At 38.6% G+C, this 18,483-nt stretch overlaps 1 protein-coding gene across 1 annotated transcript in view; it reads left to right on the top strand.

Moving 5' to 3' along the window:
• The window catches only part of calcrla (calcitonin receptor-like a), a 58,347-nt gene continuing 39,864 nt past the window's right edge, over window positions 1-18,483 (top strand). Inside the window, exon 1 of the mRNA XM_046845560.1 lies at window positions 1-160. The gene's annotated coding sequence lies outside the window, so the exon portion shown is untranslated. The remainder of the gene's footprint in view (window positions 161-18,483) is intronic.

Here is an 18,483-nt window from a genome sequence, read left to right as displayed (position 1 = left end):
ACACAGATCATATGAGATCAGACCCAGGCGGAGAAAGTGCGCTTTCTCTCTCTCTCTCTCTCTCTCTCTCTCTCTCTCTCTCTCACACACACACACACACACACACACACATCTGAATACATGCAGCGGGAATTTATTCACATTGGAATATTAACCCGAGGTAAGAATCTGTGGTTGGATTTCTTTCTTTCTTTCTTTCTTTCTTTCTTTCTTTCTTTCTTTCTTTCTTTCTTTCTTTCTTTCTTTTCTTTCTTTCTTTTCTCTTTTCTTTCTTTCTTTTCTTTTGTTTTTTTTTCAGTGCACTAAGTACAGAAGTGTGTTGGGTGATATTTTGACCCAGCTGCAATACAACTGCACGCGCAGCTCAGATCCCACCTGAGTGTTGTGTTTGTTTGTTTGTTTTTTAGCTTTTTATTGCATCTCCAGGAGGACATGCACATGCAACATACAACCTGCATTAGGTACTCATGCAATGAGTGTGTAATGCATGGGAATGAATGTGCATCAGTGCGGGATAATAGAGAGGAGATGTATTGTACAAGAGATGTTTAGATGTATAACTGTGCAGAGTTTCGCACGCGCTTTTCATGTACACTTTGTTTCATAGAAATTGCATGGTCTTTACCCAGTGTACATGGTGTGTGCATATACATACGGTTGCCTGGACACTTAAATAGAGTGTCTGGTGTGTTACAATGATTTAATGCAAAGTAGTGAAGCCAGAAAAGTTGTGTAAGTCATACTTAATAGTATTATTTATATATATTTATATGAGTTGGGGAGTCCATAGGCAGTCAGAATTCAAATTTATATCTCTATAGCAGATCTTCCACTCCAACCCATTAAACCATATCTTCATGGCGCTGCCTTTGTGCACAAGGGAATTGTCATGCAGGAACAAATTTGGGTCTCTGAGTTCAAGGGAAGGAAACAATTTCATGCTACGGGATCCAAAGACGTCCTATACAATTGTGTTCCTCTGAATTTGTGGTAAAAGTTTAGGAAAGAAGAACATATGGCTGGGAAAGTGGGGTGTCCCAATACTTTTGGCATATGGTGTATGTCATGAAAAATGATTTTTGGAAAGGAAACCAAAATCAAATGGTAATGCAGCCTCTTTTTGGTTGCACGTGATGAATGATTACTCTTTTATGTGTTTTATATATGTTGTAGTTTGTAAAAAGGATTATTCTATTCGCAAGCTAAATGAGTTTTTATTATTGTGTGTGTGTCTGGAACACTAGAGTTCTCAGAGTCAGCGATCCCTTTCATTGTAAAGTCAATTTTACTTAGATTTATGTGGTGGACAGTAAAGAAGTTTATGTTATTGTACTTTAATGTTTTCAGTTATGTGCATTTCACATACATTTCTACATTGTTATGTTTTTTTTTCTGATTCACTACATTTCACAAAAAACAAGTGAATTCTGTAATCTTACATTTCTCTTGAGTAATAGAGAGTAAGAGTTATTTTACTATGTGTGTGTGTGTGTGTGTGTGTGTGTGTGTGTGTAAAACTATGGAAAACTCTATCCTTAGAAAGGTCTGATGTGCATGAGGAACACACAGCTGCATCCATTATTCCCATTGAGTTCTCATAGATCATGACTTTTTGTTTTCCATCCTGAAGTTAAAAACTGAAAACTTTTATACTTTTTACTTAAATAGGAATCAGACATTTTGACTCAAATTAAATAGTTTTGCCTAGTAATTTAATGTATATTTTTTATTGCTCTAGTTCCAACCGAGTACATTAAACTCATTCACATCCCATAATAAAAGAAAAAAAACTATTTTGTGTAGATTTGTGCTCATTCAGCCACAAGGGTGTTAGTAAAGTCAGGTACTGATGTAGGTGAGGTGAGGAGGTCTGTGGTGCAGTCAGTGTTCACATTCATAAATAGGGTTTAAGCTCTATAGCAGGAGATCGTCCACTCCCACCCATGTACAGCATATTTTCATTGAGCTGGTTTTGTGCACAGGGACATTGTCATGCTGGAACTGGTTTAAGTCTCTCAGTTCGAGTGAAGAAAACTGCACCATAGACATTTTATACAATCATCTTCCTCCACCTTTGTGATAACAGTTTTGGAAAGATCCATCGATGTCTGGAAAAGTCAGGTGTCCCGATATTTATAAGAACTTAATTATAAAAAATAAAACCCCGGGAAATGATCGGGTGTAATTTCCATTTTTCAGCTGGACTAGGTAGCTCGTGTAAGAGATTTATTTAGTTTCATGGTGTAAATAAAAAAAAAACAACAGATTATAAAGTGTGCAAAAAAACAACAGTATTAGATGTACAATGAATATACACAGGACAGTGTCTGCTAACCATGGATGTATGGATGGATGGATGGATGGATAGATGGATGGATGGAAAGAATCTTGTTTGCATCTTTATTAAGTAAAGTCAGAAATGTCAAGTGTCCAAATACTTTTGACCTTATATTGTACTGTACTGTATAATGTAACGTGTTTGAAGTGGTGTGTGTTGCTGATTTCCTATATCCTGCTAAGAGTGAGTGTGTCTGTGTGTGTGTGTGTGTGTGTGTGTGTGTGTGTGTGTGTGTGTGTGTGTGTCTTTATGTAAGAGTGCCTTGAAAGTAAATGAAGTCAGAGCAGAATCTTTTCAAGAAGCTTTGTTCAGATTTGGCGTCTTTTCCTTTGAATGAGGAAAGATAAATTCCTCATACACAGATGACGAGCTCTAGTTTTTCAGGGCACTTTACGGAGGACGCTCTGATATGTATCACAAACTGAACATGTTGATAAAGGAAAACTCCTGTTTCATTCTTCTATAACGGCGACAGCTGGATCGGAGACAGAGCGACGTGCCATGGGAGCCGAATAAATCACGTCATGTAATTAATTTAGAGCTGTTAAAGGGAACTGTTGATTTGTCTGTTGGACATCTGCATATCTGAATTACTGTGTGTGTGTGTGTGTGTGTGTGTGTGTGTGTGTGTGTGTGTGTGTGTGAGAGAGAGAGAGAGAGAGAGAGAGAGAGAGAGAGAGAGGAGCAGAAATGTCAGTAAAGCTTTAATGTGTGTGGAACAAAGTGAGACTGGGCGACATTGCAGAGAACAACTGAGACATCACCATGACTCTCATCCTGCTTTAGATACACAGATAGAGAAAAAAAGATAGAGTGGTGGAGAGAGAGGGATTGGATTGGAAGACAAATGGAGAGAGAAAAACAGACAGGCAGAGAGACAGAAAAAAATGACAGCGAGTGACAGAGAGGCAAAGAGAAAGAAAGAGGATACACAGAGACAGAATAAGGAAGACAGAAAGAAAGACAAAAGACAGGAAGACAAAATGTAAGAGACTGACAGAGAGGCTGGGAGAGAGAGATAGAGAGAGACAGAGAGACAGACAGAGAGATAAGGAGACAAAGACAGAGAGTGGCAGGAGAGAGAGAGAGAGAGAGAGAGAGAGAGAGAGAGAGGCAGGAGACAAAGAGTTAGACAGAGAAAGAGACAGGAGACACAGTCATAGACAGAGACAGGAAGTCCAAGAGAGTTAGACAAAGAGAGACAGGGGAACAGAGTCAGAAAGATAGAGAGAGAGAGAGAGACAAAGAGACAGACAAAGAGAGAGTCAGACAGGGAGACAAAAAGAGAGACAGGAGACTCAGAGACAGGAAGACAAAGAGAGAGTCAGACAGAGAGGGACAGGGAGACAAAGAGAGACAGACAGAGAGACACAGAGACAATGAAAAGACAGACAAAAAGAGGTCAATAGAAAGAGATAGAAAGAAGTAGGGAGACAGAGAGAAAGACAGAGAGACAAGAGAGACTAATTCAAATAAAGACATCCAAGTAATTATGTATCAGTTTTAAACACATCCATGCCAACATGCCTTTAGTGGGCTGTTTATGCTAAAATAAGTGTGTGTGTGTGTGTGTGTGTGTGTGTGTGTGTGTGTGTGTGTGTGTGTGTGTGTGTGTACAATAATCAGAAGCTCATGTGCCTCTGCTCTGTTGGGAGTCGATTTAAAGCTCGAGCACTCTCACTTGTTTACACAATGTGTTTAGTAAAGCGCAGGAAGTTTTAAGTCTGCAGTGTGTGTGTGTGTGTGTGTGTGTGTGTGTGTAGTGGTGATGGCATTGATAGAACACATCAATCTGCAATAAGTAAACAGTCTCCAGCCTCACAGATGTGTCAGTGTGTTTAGCTTTATCATTGTGTATTTGTTTCACTGCGCTGGTGTGTGTGTAATTTTTTAGATAGATAGATAGATAGATAGATAGATAGATAGATAGATAGATAGATAGATAGATAGATAGATAGATAGATAGATAGATAGATAGATAGATAGATAGATAGATAGATAGATAGATAGATAGATAGATAGATAGATAGATAGATAGATCATACATTAAACAAGGTAAAACTGCATTAAAAATCTATGCATGCTTTTAAATTACACTACACTGGCCAAAAGTATGTGGACACCTGAACATTAGATAGGTGTTTTTTGTTTAAATGACCATTAAAACCATTATAAATTTAGTAAATTTATTTTTTCAACATGGCCTACATACATGTAATGAGAGGCCACACTGCACTGTTTTTTTTTTTTTTTCACTTTTAACAATGAATCACTGACGTGAAGTGGGGACTGAAGAAATATCAGCCCACGTGCAAAATAGAAACGTTTCCATGCGCTTTGGTTTTTTTGGACTTATATCTCATTTGCATAGAAATAAGATCGCCCGATCGAAACTCGTACAGAATCGCTGATTAGCATTTGCTAACGTAAGCACAAACATGCTAGTGTGAGTCACTTATAGTAGCTTATTCCTGGAAAAGCTAATTTAGACAGACGTCCTCCAGAATAGACGTTCTGACGTTTTAATAATAGACTTCGGCTCGATTTTCTCCAGGTCCAGAGAGACGTAGTATATCTGAGGCATGTGTTCAGCAAGCGAGGGTATTTATTCCTGGTTATTTGTAGCCCGGGTTAGCGGAGAGCTACAGATGGCTACGATGACACATAGCGTGAAGGAAGTGAAGTTTATCTGTGTGGGAAGCTGGATGGTGGAAAAACAGAACCAAAGAAGTACCTTCATGCAGTTATCAGTAGAAAAAAACACCCAACACCACTAGCAGCTGTCAGATCACTCGTTTTCTTTGAAGCCTTTTGGGGGAATGTGATGTGTAGGCTTTATTAACGAGGAGCTGTCATGCTAGGCTTTAATGCTAAGCCTTAATGCCTTCAGTGCAGGACGCCGGATGACACATAGCATGCGTTTGTTTTCTCACTCAGCGAATCACCCTTCGCCCCGTGTTGTAGCTCAGCCTTGTTTGCATGCAGCGAGGACTGATTTGCATAACCCATCGAGATAGTTTCTATTGTGCGCCCACACTCTCTCGCACAAACACACAACCGCAGGATTAACGCAGTAAACACAAGAGTCCTGTCCACTCCCGAGACCCTGGCTTGCAAACTAAACAAATCTCTTGACTATTTCGGCTGCTCGCGCTTATTTTAATGCTGGGAGGTTATAGTACACGAGGGCCTGAGAGGATACCGATGAGGCGTTAAACATTGAATCCTTCATTGTGATGGGTTGATGGACAGAAGTGTTTTCTCATGCGTCTGTGGAGTTTTTGTGTGTTTTTACACTCGTCTCAGTGGTAGTAGAAGACGCCGTGCTTGGGTGCATTTGCAAAAAAAAAAAAAAAAAACAGACACAGGTAGACAATTGGGTTCAGTCTCAGAGTTAAAATTTTACTCAGAAGGCCAAGAGTTCCCTGTTCTAAATCTACACTATGTCTATGTTAGTAGTTGAATATTCTTTGTGTTTACTCATCATGTTGGTTGATTTCATTGCAATTTGGAAATCCACCCATATCTCAGATGGCTTTCAAATCAGTGTATAGAACCTTCATTTTAGACAATGTATAGAGCACTGTATAAAATGTGTATACACATACACACTGAAATTCTCTCTTTGCATATCCTGCTGATGTTAGAAAGCTGGGGGCAGAGCACAGCTCAGTCTCTGGTTCACAGAGGGTTAAGGGCCTTGCTCAAGGTCCTAGGAGTGGAAGCTTGGCGATACTGGTGCCTGAACCCCCAACCTTCTGCTCAGTAACCCAGAGCCTTAATCACTGAGCTACCACTTCCAAAAAGACAAACACACAACCTGGACTCTGACACTGGGTATAACTGGACTGATTAATCTGTCACAAAATTTATTTAGGAATAAGCTAGCTACAGTAAAAATCTAGATATTTCTACACTAAAAACACACAATCTGCAATCTGACACTGGGTGGTTATAATCTGACTGAAGAACCTGTCACAGAGTTTATTTAGGAATCAGATTAGCACAAGGCATCCTAGGCATCCGGTCCTAAATTATACAAAGCTCTGGTGTAGCCTACAGCAACCACACATTATTTAGGTCATGTGGCCATGTGTGATTCTTCCCCAAACTTAGCACAAAGTGTATTGTATTGTGGTCGCATGGAATTGTCTCTTCACACAAAACCTGTTTCATCATGACAGTGCACCTGGGCACAAAACCAGCACCATGAAGATATGCTTTACATGGGTTGAAGGTGTGTAGAAGATCTTGAGTTGCCCTCTAAATTGCTCTCACATCAAACCTATGGGTATGGGTGATGTATTCTTTCAAATAATTATTTAATATTTTATTATTATTATAATTTTTTTTCACATTTTAATGAAATTCTATTGATTTGAGGAAAATAAATCTCTTTTTTTGGTAGGCAGTAAAGTACATAAGCATTATATTCAGTTTAAAAGATTTGGTTCTTGTTTGGTTAGCTGAATGGTATATCGTAATATGGTGAATATTTTCAACCTTGCTACCTGTAACAACAACAACTTCTGTTGGCTTGGAAAAGTGTCTAATTTGATCGTATACTATGAAAAACTAAAATAGAACCTTATCTGATTCCCAACAAAACCATATCAAGTTCATAACCAAGTTATCTCACAGATTTGCAGATAGACAGTGCTTTTTGACATTTGGGATTTTTATATAAATTAGAAGGACAAAACTGTTACTGGGAAGGAGACATCGACTGTGTAAGAGCTGTCATACCATGATAAAGTGTTTTGGCTGTACAACAAAACTTGTGAAATCCCATTACACATTTCTGTCCAGAGTTGAAGGAAATCCAATTCTCTGCTGGTCCTGATCAACTAAGAGCCCTCGAGCAAGTGGCAACGTTTCCACATCGTTTAGGAAGGGAAAGCAAATTACCAGGTCAATTTCATGTTTCTGTCGTAGGAAAGTAAGGCTTTGGCCCTGTGTTGCAGATGCTGCGACCGATTGTGCACATGTAGGATAAAGATGATGTTACATTGTTTTAAAATAAACCATCTTGTATTGAACCATAATCATTTTATAAATGATATCATTTTATAAATAAATAATTGCATTCCGAGTTGAAATCACAATGATGGCCTGAAGAATTCAAAAGTGTGAAAGTATCTGTAGGAGCTAAAATCAGGAATAACAAGGGGTCTAAAAATGAACTTGGTGGAATACCAGATGCATGTCTTTTGTTAGACTGGGTAGGATCTATTATACAATACAGAAACTAAGCTCAGTGGTTACATCTCTGCTAGGCCCTTGAGCAAGGCCCTTAACAGTCAGTTGTATAAATGAGAAAGATTTTGTTGAATAAGGGTGTCTGCCAAGTGCCATCATTTATTTATAAATTATGCCATTTGGCAGACACCCTTATTCAACAATAATTTGCTAATTTATACAACTGATCAGTTAAGGAACTTGCTCAAGGGCCCAGCAGTGGCAACATGGAGGTGCTGGGATTCAAACTCACAACTATGCAAAGGGTCCACTGTCCTAACCATTTAACTTCTACTTCCTTACCAGCTACCACCAGTAGGCTACTACTACCCTAAAAACAATCAGCATTAAGGTGCCTTTTCCTACCAACTATATCCAATGAGCTGTCACTTCCCTAACATCTACCACATCTGAGCTACCCCTTCCCTAATAACTACCACTACTGAGCTACCCCTTCCCTAACTACCACAGCTGAGCTACCCTAAAAATTACCACCACTGAGCTACCACTTTTCTACCAAGTACCATTACTTTGGTACCATTTCCTCACCAACTACATTTACGGCATTTGGAAGATGTTCTTATCTAGAATGACTTACCAGCAAGCAGTTGAGGTTTCAGGACCATGCACAAGGGCCCAGCAATGGTTGTGTTGGGATTTAAACACAAACCTTCCCAACCAGATTCCAATGCCTTAACCACTGAGCTACAACCTCCCTACCACTACCACCATTGACCTGCCACTTCAACTACCCTCTATCACCACTGAGATATAATTTCCCTACCATCTATCACCATCACATTATAACCAACTTTGCACATGCACAGTTGACCTACCACTGACCTACCACTTCCTAACAACTATTACCACAAAGATTTTTAGCCATTTACCTACCATCTACCACCTCTAAGCTACCACTTACCTGACAGCCACCGCCTTTGAACTAGCATTTACTTATCATCTACCACCACTAAGGTACCACTCACATACCATCAACCAGCACTAAACTTTCACTTCCCTACCACCTATCACCACTAAGCTACCGCTTACCTACCAGCTAACACCGTTGTATATTGATGCAACTATCCAATGAGTGATCATGCAGCACACCATAACTGTACAGTTGGAGATCTTCTCAGAATCTTCTCACTTGTTCTATTTTTTTTCATATCCATTTTTGGTTTCCATGGGTACATCCGTGTGTCCAAATCCCTTTCTTATATTTCAAAAGTGGATCCTAATGTGGTTTTGACCTGTAATATATTCTTAGATTCTTTTTTGCTTACAACATTCAGAAAGTTCAGACTTGATTGAAGAAATCCACGAATCAGAATCTAAGAACAGTGTATTTTGTTACGATGGCATTTCCGTGGTCACTTCCAACGCTGACTTCCAGGAAACGGTGTGCCATCCTGCTTTACTCGTGTTAGCTCAGTGACCGTTATGTCGTGCCCTAGTTTCTTACCTCTGGAGATTAATGTGCTCTGAAGGCTTGCATCCCCGTAAATGACTCTAGTCCTGGATGATTCCTTTTTTCCCCCTCTGTGTGTTTGCTAGCTGTTATTTATAACTGTGACATAAAACTTAAGACCATATTGGGTCAGACAACATGGTGGGGTCAGCCAGATGTTGAGATTTAGAAGATAAATTAAAAGCAGAAAACAGGCTGATGATGTAAATGATGAAATGGAGAGCGATGGAGAGAGAGAGAGCCTGTATTCGGAGTAGGTGAACGTGTGGGTGGCTGATGATACATCGTGAGAAACGCTCAATGAGCCATCCGCATGCCAAGGTTTTGTTTTCTCCCAGGCTTGCACACCCTTCTGCATGCAAACACAAAGAGGGGAAAATAAATAAATAATAAATACATATATATATATATATATATATATATATATATATATATATATATATATATATATATAACATGCTTTTACACTTCATGCCCTATTGTTCTTCTGCCATGATTGTGAACCCTTTTACACCATGCAGCACGGATGTGGGCACTCAGCAAGATTCCCATGATGAGGAAGGATGTTGTGTAACAAGCCTCTCTTTCATGTGATGTCCTGCAGAGTGCATGTTCATGTACTGAAAGAATGGAATGCAGTGCCCAAGAAGGCAAACTTAAAAAAAGAAGACGATATCATAAAGCAGAGCAAATTGAATTCCTGAGCCCGTATTAAAGGGGCGGTCACAATACACTTTTCCTTCCATTGACTCACATTATAAGAGTTAAGGGTTGAGGGCCCAGCAGTTGCAGCGTAGTGGTGGTGGGATTTGAACTCATAATATTCTGATCAGAAGTCCAACATCATAACTAAGCATCACTGAGCTAGCCCTTAACAACTTTTGACCTTCTTAATCATTACATTTATGGCTTTTGGACAGCCTTATCCAAAGTGACTTACACCTGAAGGGCCTTGCTCAAGGGCCCAGTAGGGGTAACTTGGCGCTGATGGGATTTGAACTCGTGATAATTCGAGCTGAAATCCAAGGCCTTAACCTACCACCTATAACCTTTATATATTTTTTATCACTTGTTTAAAGATTGAAACCCGATTGGTGATTGATACATCTTTGAAAGAATATAAAACCAGAACACAATTTTCCTGATTTGGGTTTGTGTCGCTGCCTATAGGATACAGAGGGTAATCTTTTAACACCAGTGTGCGATATCATATCCGGTTGTTGTGCCGGTTGCTAATTTTTTCAAAGGAGACTGGCAACGATTCCACCATGCCATCTGTCTGTATACAAAAATATCTCTGTGCCTTTCCTTCACATCAACCAAAAGAGATAGACAGCACATAAACAACAGAAGAATGTACAACAAACCAAGAATTGTGTAAGGTGAAACTTGTAGTTAATGTGAAAGTAGCAATCGCTGCTCAAGCAAGAATCAGCAGAGGAAAAGAAGTTTAATTTCCTCAAATGTCTGGAGGAGAAATAGCTTAAAGCTCATTCAGATGCTAGAATGTTGTTAGAAATCTATTCACTGCAAAACAGCTACATTCAAGGTACATTCAAGGTTAGTCTACACTAAAACTTTTAAAACATTTAAAAGCGTTCAGCATCCGCGAAAACTTCAACCTGCATCATTTCCCCTGGGGTTCACAATTATACCGAACAAACTTATAAATTCTGTATGAATGATTTATATCTGTAAAGCTGCTTTGAGTCAATGTCCATCATTTAAAGTGAGATACAAATAAAAATTTATTATAAATAAATCGAATTGACAAAAAATGCATTATCGTTTTTCGAAAGCCTCCATTTTCACAGTCCACACTGCAATGCAAAAAACTTGAATGAAAACACTGTCTCAGTGTGAACGAAAGGTCAGAAACGTAGAAAAAAATATGCGTTTTCAAACGAAAACCTATTAGTGTGGACATGGCCGAACCCTAGCCAGTGACACTAAAATCTCTTCACGATAACAGGAAACAATGAATTGGCGATTGAACTGCATCGTAATTCTTAGTTCAAAACAGAATTCCAAACGCCTGTGACCTTCACAAATGCTGTTTAATGATAAATCGCACTTCCAGAGCCTCTGAGCGTCAATTTGATGAACAAGCATGTGTAAAAGTGCAGAAAAACAGCTTGTGCAAGCTACACCTACTAAAGCATTGAACCAATGACGTAAGACTAATTGCCTCTATTCCTGTAACACTACAGCTTTATTGGTTTGGTTTAGTTTATTAAGTTGCAAGTTGGTTAGTTAGTTACTTATTTCTTTTACATTTGTAAGAGTGCGATGGTGTCAAGATGTTAAAACACTTTTAGATGCAAATGAAGGTTCGGATTTTTTCCTAAACAAACGCAGACAAACCTAAAACGCAAGTCATAGTATAAGATTAACAGTCTGGCAATGCACAAATGAGATACACTTGGCTAGGATAAAAATACCAAAAAAATAAAAAAAATCAATATTTACATTTTATTTGTATTTGTAAAGCACTTTTAACAATGTATATTGTCTCAAAGCTGCTTTACAGATATACAGAGGTTATAAAGGTGTATCAGTTTGTTCCTTATAATTGTCAGTTTATCTCTAATGAGTGAGCCAGTGGCAATCTCATGAAAAAGTCCATGAAATCCCACAAGAAAGAAACCTTGAGAGGAACCAGACTCAAAAGGGGAACCCATCCTCATTTGGGTGACATCAAGAGTGTGATTATAGTTTTTAAAACAATAAAGAAACACTGGAGAGTGAGAACTAACATGAGCACTGGAATGTAAGATTATGAGTAAACACCAAATGTCCATTCATTACAGTTCCATCATTGTTGAGGTGTTTAGTGATGGGCACATAATACAAAGCTGTTCATGCAAACTGTGGCCCTGAGCCATTCTAACAGACTGTTGATATTAATTACAGTCCAAATCCATCCTCAAAGGGGAGTAAAAGATCTAAGGTAAGATCTTGATAGTCATGTGTATGGAAACAAACCATGAGTAAGATTTCCTGTTGTGAATGAGTTTGGAGTACTGTGTATGAGTGTATAATTGAAAACAGGTGTATTAGGGAAGTGGTGGCTCAGTGGTATAAGGCATTAGCTCTCTGCTCATAGGGTTGTGAGTTCAAATTCCAGCACCACCAATCTGCCCCTGGGTTTATGAGCAAGATGCTTAACCCACAACTGCTCAGCTGTATAAATAAGATTGTTATAAGTAGTCCTGGATAAGTCCTGGGAGCCTGCCAAAAGACATTTACATTTATGTACTGTTAATATGTGAATGATCAGATGAAATCTATGATGGTGCCAAAGCAAAGAAAAGAAAAAACAAGAACTTCCCTTTCTGCTTGTGGATCAGCGCTTTAATACTGGAAGCCTTGCTGATTAATGAAACATTTGATTGCTGTTAATAAATTAGCACTTTAAAACATTCAAAAACAATCCAGCAGCATGTCAAAATGATACCCTATTAAATGCTCCATTATATTTGTTCTGCTGGCTCCCTGTAGGTACGGATAAATCCTGAGGTGACAGCACGACACCATCACTTCTGTACGTAACTACTATAATGGTAACTGGTGTGATCACATAGAGACCTGAAATTCTGGTTTATGTGCTACGGTATAATCCTGCAACAATGAGGTGTAAAGTACTGGGGTATAATGACTTCTAGTCTGGCAGGGTGTGTATAGGATGAGCCAAGCTCTACAGGGGTGCAGTGTGTTTTAGATCATCATAGTTTTTCTGTTCGCCAACCAATTTAGGATGAAACAAATATTTTATTGTCCTTCAAAATGGCTTTACACACTCATCCATCTATGAACTCGTATATTCTTTCATTTTACAATCATTTTACAATTTTGTATAAGAAATGGTGGCTCAATGGTTACAGCACTGGATTTTAGATTGAAAGATCATTAGTTCAAATTCCAGCACCACCCATCTGCCACTCTTGGGCATTTGAGCACTGCCCTTAACTCTCAAATGCCCAGGTGTATAAATGACATTATTGTAAGTCGCCCTGGATACGAAAGAGCATCTGCCAAATGCTGTGTATGTCAATTTATTTTTCCCCATTAGCATGTGGTGTTTATTCACAGCTGGCATTTGGGATTGTTTTGTTTTAGAAGTGCATTATAGATTAGATATCTAAATACATTTTCATTACTTCTTGATCCTACTCACTCGTTCCAAACTGTTTTCATGGCATTGTACTTTGGAGCCGTAGATCATGAGTTTTAATCGTAACCACTACTGGGGCCCTAAACAAGGCCCTTAACTCCGTAGCTGCTCAGTTATAGGAATAAGATAAATGTAAGTAGCTCTGGAAATGTAAGTCTGCAGAATGCTGTAAAAATGCTGTGCATGGCTCTTTCTGTGGAATTTATATGTCTCGGATCCAACTAAGATCAATGATCGACATCTTAGCTTGTAAATCGTGCTTTTCAAAAACTTTAGTACTATTTATAGATGTTCTCGGCTGTTGTTTTTTTTTCAGTTCAGGCAGCTGGGATGTGTTAAAAACCATTTGTTCAATGGTAAAACTTGTAACATTTGGCAAATGCCTTTTCATCAAAGCAACAGCGATTTTATTATTTATACAACTGAGCAGTACAGGATTAAGAACCTTACTGAGGGGCCCAGCAGTAAAAACTTGCTGGGCCCCTCAGTGCCGGGATTTGAACTTACCACTGTCTGATTAGAAGTCTGACATCTTAAAAACTGAGCTACCACTTAGATTTACCAGTTGGATCTCACATCAGGAAGATTTCAGACATTGGATAAACAACCTCTTACCAACACTCAAAAAACATTCTACACATGCTGTTTCTCCATCAATGAACACTGAAAGGCTCTGGCATGGAGGAGTTGGTGTTGAATCTATAATGATCTCAGATCTTGAGCTAATTTATGAGTTGCTTAGGAGCTCTTGGTTCAACAAATCCAACTGACTGTATAAAACCGTAGAAAGGACATAATCACATTTCTCACTCCGATATTTGTAATGTTTTAACAAGAACATGGTGCTTACTGAAACTTAGCTTACTGATAGCTATTTATCTATGTAAGTGAAATGTTTTTAGCACTTTTGGAGGATGTTGAGCAACCTGTGTTAATGGCTTTAACAGATTTAACATTATTGCATTATTCTCCTGCAGCTAGCTAAATTTTACTGACATGCAAAAGCTGGATGCTAACAGAACAACGCCATTTTGGGCTAGCATCTCGCACTTGATAATGCCATAGAAATTATTCTGTTGCTGAGAATGTATGCAGAGTTGGAAGTCAAGTTGAAATAAATTCAACAGCTATAACATCAAGAAATGTAAAATGGTTTGCAAACAGTTTGTAATTAAATTTTTGTAGCTGACTTGCATACTTGTAGTATGTTATGCAAACAAAAAGCTAGCTAGTATGTTTGAAAAGGGGTTTGGGGTTAGTGTTACTGTTAGGGGTTAGTGGATTTAGAGGTTAGTGTTAGAGTTTGGGATTAGTGTTAGGGTTTAGCGGTTATGGTTCAAGGTCAGGGTTTAAAGGTTAGGGTTAGTATCCGAGTTATGGTTTAGTGTTAGGCATTAAGGTTAGGGTAGGGGTTAGTGTTAGGGTTTAGAGGTTAGTGTTAGGGTTCGAGGTCAGGGTTTAAGGGTTAGGGGTTAGTATCCGAGTTATGGTTTGGGGTTAGGGGTTAAGGTTAGGTTTAGGGGTTAGTGTTAATGTTAGGGTCTAAGGGTTAGGGGTTAGTGTTTGGATTTGGTAAGGGTAATGGGTTTGTATTAGCGTTGGAGTGCGTTAATACCTTTTGGTTAGTGTTAGGGTTAATAGTAAGGGGTTAGGATTAGTGTTAGGTGGTTAGGATTAGTGTTGGGGTTAGTGTTAGGGGTTAGAGGTCAGGGTTTAAGGGTTAGTGTCAGAGTTATGGTTTAGTGTTGGGGTTAAGGTTAGGTTTAGAGGTTAGTGTTAAGGTTAGGGTCTAAGGGTTAGGGGTTAGCGTTAGCATTAGGTACGTTAATACTGTTTGGTTAGTGTTGGGGTTAATAGTTAGGGATTAGAATTAGTGTAAGGGTTTGGAGGTTCGTGTTAGAGGTTGGTGTTAGGGTTTAATTCAATTAAATTTTTTATTAATTTTTGTTTGTATAGCACTTTTAACAATGAAAAGCTTGAAAGCTTTACACAGATAATGTAGTGATAAAATTAATAAGGTGTTCTTTATAAGTGTAAGTTTGTCCCTAATGAGTGAACCGGTGGCGATTCACTGAGGTTAGTGTTAGGGTCAGGGTTTAGAGGTTATTATTAGGGTTAAAGTTTATTGATTTCGTGTTAGTATTTGGGCTGGGGTTAGTGTTAAGGTTGGGGTTAGTGTTGGGGTTTAGTTTTAAGTTTGGGGGTTAGTGTTAGGGTTAGGGTTAAGTTTAGGGGTTAAAATAACTGTTGTGGTTAGTGTTAGGGTCTAAGGGTTAGGGGTTAGTGTTTGAGTTTGGGGTTAACAAGGCTTAGGGGTTAGTATTAGGTCAGGGTTAAGGATAGGTATTAGGGTTAGTAATTAGTAACGGTTAATGTTAGGGGTTAGTGTTGGGGTTAATGGTTAGTGTTAGGGGTAAGAGTTAGTTTAGTGTTAGGGTTAATGGTTAGTGTTAGGGGTTAGTGTTAGGGTTATTGGTTAGTGTTAGGGGTTAGTGTTAGGGTTATTGGTTGGTGTTAGGGTTAATGGTTAGTGTTAGGGGTTAGTGTTAGGGTTATTGGTTAGTGTTAGGGGTTAGTGTTAGGGTTATTGGTTAGTGTTAGGGTTAATGGTTAGTGTTAGGGTTAGAGTTAGTTTAGTGTTGGGGTTAATGGTTAGTGTTAGGGGTTAGTGTTAGGGTTATTGGTTAGTGTTAGGGTTAATGGTTAGTGTTAGGGATTTGTGTTAGGGTTAGGGGTTAGTGTTTAGTGTTTTAATTGTTGGGGGATAGGTTTAGTGTTTGGGTTTGGTGTTAGAGTTAGGAATAGTGTTAGTGTTTGGTGTTTTGGTCTCGCTTCGTCACTTCCTCAAGCGCTAGTGAATGCTTTGCCAGCTGAACAGGTCCATGAGACACGTGTTGCTGATACTGAGTGTGTGTGTGTGTGTGTGTGTGTGTGTGTGTGTGTGTGTGTGTGCGCGCACAGTGTGTAACATAACTCCGAGGTCAACACGCTGTTTACCGACTCAGCATACACCCGGCTAATACTGGAAACATGGAAACAAACTTCCCGGAAATTGCATTACTAGACAGATTGATGCTTCACTTTTTCATCCCACTATTATACAAATGAGTCTCATTTTACACACACAACAAAACAGCGGCGCGTCGTTTTACCGAGAAATCACATGGAAATATTTCATTATCTGAACTGTTCTGAGTAGAGAGAATCATACAGAATGAATTCTTATTGTTTATTACTACGGGAATAATTGAGTTCAATCAGAACGAGAAAATGGGTTCACCCAGAGTTCATTCTTTTTTTTAATTTTGAAGCTTATGTTGAATTATAGATTGATTTTGGATAGCGATTTGAAACCAAAAACACTGCTGTGATCGATAATTGGCTAATATTGTCTAGTTTGTCATTTAACCAGCTTTAGATTAAGGGCTGTAAACCTACTGCAGGAGTCATCAATCATTTATTAGGGCAGTGACAGACGTAAATATTTTAACAGTTTAATAATTGAGAAAGAGAAAGAGACTGAGGCAGTTTTCCGTCTCATTCAGGTTTTAGATTATTTTTTAGTATATATTTTCAAATGTATTTGGTTTATTAGGCATATTAATGTCGTTGGTTGAAGCATGTAGCATGTATCAACTAACGGAGGTCATAAAATATACAGTATACTTTGCCTATTGTCAGGAGAAATGTGTACAAACTGACATTGTCATAGTAAAACAGGTTTGGGTTTTCTAGATCAAGCAACGGAAAATTTTAACGTAACTGTATCTGAAGACATCCTTCACAATTGTGTGCTTCCAACGTTGTGGTAACAGTTTGGGGAAGAACCACATATGGCTGGAAAAGTCAATACTTTTGTCCACATTTTGTCTATTTTATTTTATTCTTTAATTTTTTGTTACGTTACATTCAATTTTATTTCGTTTAGTTTTGGGTGTCTAATCAATTGCATTGACTTTTTGGGTTTATTTCATTTTCCTTTAATTACATTTATTTTTGTTTTGCAGATGATACAATTTATTTAAAATGCTAACTTATAATTATTCATTTTTTTTATTTGCAATAGCTTAATTTTAACACGTTTGATGATAGTAATACATTACACTTTTTAGCAAAGAAAATATCCATTTGGTTATTTTTAGATATTTATATTTAATTATATGTTTAGGTCCCCCGGTGGTCTAGTGGTTATGATGCGGGTTCGATCCCCAGTCAGGAAACCAACACCGGCCACTCTTAGTGCAGGTCTCAAGCCTGGATAAATGGGGAGGGTTGCGTTAGGAAGGGCATCCAGCGTAAAAACGTGCCAATTCAAACATGTGGATGGTCCGCTGTGGCGACCCCTAATGGGAGAAGCCGAAAGAAAGTATGTTTAAGGTTCCCTGGTGGTCTAGTGGTTCGGATGCGACACTCTCACCGCTGCGGCTCGGGTTTGATGCCCGGTCAGGGAACCAACCCCAGCCATTAGGGTTGCACAAGCCTTAGTGCCGGTCCCAAGCACGGATAAATGGGGAGGGTTGCGTTAGGAAGGGCATCCAGCGTAAAAACATGACCAAATCAAACATGCGGATGGTCCGCTGTGGCGAAAGAAAGTTTTTATATTTGATTATATGTTTGGAGTGGAGTGGGTGGAGTGATTTGTGATAGAACAGTATCTGTGATAGTGAAAGGGAACGTTTACAGGACTGTGGTGAGACCTGCAATGTTGTATGGTTTAGAGACAGTGGCATTCGGAGAAGCCAAAAGAAGAAGAAGAAGATATTTGATTAAATGTTTAGTAAATGCTAAGATTATCTTATAACATACATTCTAGCAGCAATATGCAGCAATTACTCTCTTTTTTCTCTCTCTTAAAATAATGTAAAAACTTGCCCTGAAGTCTTCAACCTGGTGGAAAACTAAAGCAATCAAAGTGGAGACTCCTTCATAAATAATAATAATAATAATAATACATTGTATTTATGGGCACCTTACATTACATTAGAGGATTCACCTTACAAACAATAAAAACTAAATTAACAACAGTTTTTTAACTACTTAAAGATCAGTAATTACTAAATAAATGTCATGTTTAAACAAACACATTAATATTCACCTGTGATTTGCCCTGAACCAGTTTATAGTTATATATTATATACAGTGGAACCCGGTTATGTCGATGTCCTAGGGGGTCGCCAAAAAGCATTGAGGTAACCGATGATCGAGATAAACGAAAATCAAAATGGCGGCAAAATATTAACGTGCTTGAAATTTCTTTATGTA

Source organism: Silurus meridionalis, chromosome 3 (genome assembly GCF_014805685.1).
Source record: "Silurus meridionalis isolate SWU-2019-XX chromosome 3, ASM1480568v1, whole genome shotgun sequence".
Lineage (NCBI taxonomy): Eukaryota > Metazoa > Chordata > Actinopteri > Siluriformes > Siluridae > Silurus > Silurus meridionalis.
Note: the sequence above shows the minus strand (reverse complement) of the source record. Positions and strands in the feature narration are given on the sequence as shown.